Below are 4,273 nucleotides of genomic sequence, written 5' to 3'. Positions count from 1 at the left end.
ACTTCTGACTTCTATTAGCAAACTTTTCATTGTGTTTGATAGAAGTACTGTCTTCCTGTGCTCTCGGTTGCCCTGTTTCCCTTTTCACAATATTGTTTTAATTTTATTATCAGATGTGCTAATCTCAGACATAATGCACATACTTCTGGACTTTTTAATAACTTTTCTTAATACAGTGCAGTAGTTTTTATAATGTTTCATTGTTTAAGGATGATTACTCCTCCTAGTCATAAGATACATTTCCCTTTTCTGTTTACAAGATATTTTTATCCCTTTAGTAAGCCATGGCTTTTTACATGGTTTCTTACAATTATATTTCACTGTTTTATTAAGGAAACTGTTTTCAAATATATTCACAAAAGTATCATGAATAGGTTAAATTTTAAATTAGCATCGTTTCCGTGTACACCTCATCCCAGATATCTTTTCTAAATCTTTTTGCAATTTTCTTTGATCTTCTCATGACTTTACCACACAATAAATGACAGCATCATCAGCAAATGACCTAATATGGCTGCACAGATCCTCTCCTAAATCGTTTATTCAGATAAGGAATACCAGAGGGCCAATAACAATACCTTGATGAGAGCCAAAAATCACCTCTGTTTTACTCGACAAGTTCCGTCAGTTACGACTGTGATCCCTCGGACAGGAAATCACGAATCCAGTCGCATAACTGAGATGATATTCCATAAACACACAATTTGATTACGACATAGTTGTGAGGGCCAGTGTCAAAAGCCTTCTGGAAATACGGAATCAATTTGAAATCCTTTGTCGATAGCACTCAACCCTTTGTGTAAGTAAAGAGCTTGATGTGTTTCAAAGAACAATGTTTTATAAATCTATTTTGGCTGGGTGTCAATAGAGCTTGCTGTGTTTCACAAGAACTATGTTTTATAAATCTATGTTGGCTGGGTGTCAATAGACCATTCTCTTTGAGATAATTCATAATGTTCTAACACAAAATACGTTCCAAAATCATGCTGCATATCGACATTTGTAATATGGGCCTGTAATTTAGTGGATTACTTCTGTGTCCTTTCTTGAATAATCGTGTGACCTGGGAAACTTTCCAGACTTTAGGTAAAGATCTTTTGTCGAGTGACCACTTATATATGATTGTTAAGTATGGAGCTATTGCATCAGAATCCTCTGAAAGGAACGTAACTGGTATACTGTGTGGACCGTGAGACTCGCGTTTATTGGGGGATTGATGTTGCTTTACTAATCCTAGGATATCTTCTTCTAAATTATTGCGTTTGTCAGCTGTTACCGATTCGAATCCTAGGAATATTTACTTTGGCAAAGGAATTTCTGAAGGCCGTGTTTGGTAATTCTATTTTACAAAATTGTTACGGCTTTCGTGGCCACTTGTTGACAAACTGCCTATTGGCTTCTGTCTCGGGTTCTTCGGCCGACATTCATCTAATGATTTTTCTGACGTTTCGCCAGTACGAGTGGCTGGCATTGTCAAAGCTTCACCCTCCATTGCCGGTGGTGAACTGGAGCCTAGCTCGCGGCCGCAGACTGTACGAGGTGTGGCTAGAAAAAAACCGGACTAGTACTGGTGAAAGAATAAAACGAATGCAATAAGGCTGAAAGTCGCGTGGCCTGTCACGTGACTCGCTCCGCCTACTGCTCGAGTTTCATCTGCCTCCTGCACTCAGTCTGCCCGTGGCGTCTGTTTTAACTAGTTGACGTTTTGTCTGTGCGTCGGAAAATGTTGAGTGTACAGAAAGAACAGCGTGTTAACATCAAATTTTGTTTCAAACTAGGAAAATCTGCAAGTGAAACGTTTGTAATGTTACAACAAGTGTACGGCGATGATTGTTTATCGCGAACACAAGTGTTTGAGTGGTTTAAACGATTTAAAGATGGCCGCGAAGACACCAGTGATGACACTCGCACTGGCAGACCATTGTCAGCAAAAACTGATGCAAACATTGAAAAAATCGGTAAACTTGTTCGACAACATCGCCGTTTAACAATCAGAGCAGTGTCTGAGTTAACAGGAGTTGACAAGGAAAGTGTTAGGCAGATTCTTCATGAAAGTTTCAACATGAACAAAGTGTGTTCAAAAATGGTTCCAAAGTGTCTCACAATTGAACAGAAGGAACGCCGAAGAATGATTTGTTCTGACATCCTGGAAAACATTGAAAGTGATCCCACCTTCTTACAAAATGTTATTACTTGCGATGAATCGTGGTTTTTTACTTACGATCCCGAAACTAAACGCCAATCGATGCATTGGAAAACTCCTGGTTCTCCACGACAAAAAAAAGCACGAATGTCAAAATCGAAATTCAAGGCAATGATGATTGTTTTTTTTTTGACATCAAAGGGATTGTGCACATTGATTGGGTACCAGAGGGACAAACAGTGAATCAGCATTACTACATTAGCGTCCTGGCTACCCTACGTGAGCGAGTACGGAGAAAACGGAACGATTTGTGGAGAAAAAAGTCATGGATCCTTCACCAAGACAATGCCCCAGCTCACAGTGCGTTGTCAGTGAAGACGTTTTTGGCAAAACACAACATTCCCATCTTAGATCATCCACCCTACTCACCTGATTTGGCCCCCTGTGACTTTTTTCTTTTCCCTAAAGTCAAGTCAGCTTTGAAAGGAACTAGATTTGAGACTGTTGAAGCAGTAAAAGAAAAAGCGACGGAAGTAATGTATGCACTTACCGAAAATGATCTGCAGCATTGCTATGAACAGTGGAAAATTCGTATGGAGCGGTGTAGAGACCGAGGAGGAGAGTACATTGAAGGAGATAACATGAAATTGTAAATAACTGTAAATAAATGTTTTTTCCAGCATCAGTCCGGTTTTTTCTAGCCGCACCTCGTATGTACCTGGCGCGCCAACGTCCGAGGGCTTCTGCGCGGTCATTTCCGGTGCGGTTCTCCTCTTGCTACCTGCAACGGTCGTTCGCTGCAGTACGGGAAGCCAGGATCCGTTTACCTTAAGGCTTTCCTCTTTCTTGTTGAAACTGTTCGCGTGTTTTTGTATTTCTACAGCTTCTCTAAACAAGCGCGTGTCGGCAAATTTTATTACGTGGTCGGTCTCATTTAGTGCGTGCTCTGCCACGGCCGATTTCTTCACCTGCCCCAACCTGCAATGTCGCTTATGCTCTTTGATCCTGGTGTTAATGGATCGCCGGCCGGAGTGGCCGTGCGGTTCTAGGCGCTACAGTCTGGAACCGAGCGACCGCTCCGGTCGCAGGTTCGAATCCTGCCTCGGGCATGGATGTGTGTGATGTCCTTAGGTTTGTTAGGTTTAATTCGTTCTAAGTTCTAGGCGACTGATGACCTCAGAAGTTAAGTCGCATAGTGCTCAGAGCCATTTGAACAATTTGTTAATGGATCGTCGTCATTCCGACATAAACTTTTCCGCATGTGCATGGTATAGGGTATATTCCCGACATTGCAAGTGGGTCTCTTTTCTCCTTTGCCGATCTAAGACACTCTTTGATCTTCCTTGTGTTTGAAAATCGTCTTTACGCCATGTTTGCGCAATATACGGTCGATTCTGTCCGTCACTCTGGGAATGTAGGGCAGAAAGGCCGTACCCGACATTTCTTTTTCTGGTTCCTTACTTCGCCGAGTGTTTGGCTCTGTTACACTTCTAATGTAATTTGTGGAGTACCCATTGCTCCTCGGAACAGTTTCCAGGTGTTGCATTTCTCGTTTGAGGTGTTGCGTCTCACATATTCGTCCTGCTCTCGTTACGAGCGTACTAATCATGCCTCTTTTCTGGCTTGGGTGGTGGTTTGACAGTTTGTGCAGGTATCGGTCCGTGTGTGTCGGTTTTCGATACATGCTGTGTCCCAGGTTTTCGCCGTCCCTTGTGACCAGCACATCTAGAAATGGCAGTTTCTTGTCTTTTTCTACTTCCATGCTAAATGTTATGTTGGCATGGAGGCTGTTCAAGTGCCTTAGGAAGTCACCGAGCTGTTCTTCACCATGGCTCCACACCACGAAAGTATCATCGACGTACCTGTACCACACCTTAGGTTTGCAAGTCGCCGAGTCCAGTGCCTGTGCTTCGAATTGTTCCATGAAGAAGTTGGCCACCACTGGACTGAGAGGACTACCCATGGCGACGCCTTCCAGCTGTTCGTAGAAATCACCATTCCACGTGAAATAGCTCGTGGTGAGACATGCATGGAAGAGCTTTTTGATGTCTTGCGGGAACATGGAACCGATGTGCTCCAGAGCGTCACTGAGTGGCACTTTCGTAAATAACGAAACAACATCAAAGCTGA

Source organism: Schistocerca nitens, chromosome 4 (assembly GCF_023898315.1).
Source record: "Schistocerca nitens isolate TAMUIC-IGC-003100 chromosome 4, iqSchNite1.1, whole genome shotgun sequence".
Taxonomy (NCBI): domain Eukaryota; kingdom Metazoa; phylum Arthropoda; class Insecta; order Orthoptera; family Acrididae; genus Schistocerca; species Schistocerca nitens.
This window is presented reverse-complemented; position numbering follows the sequence as displayed.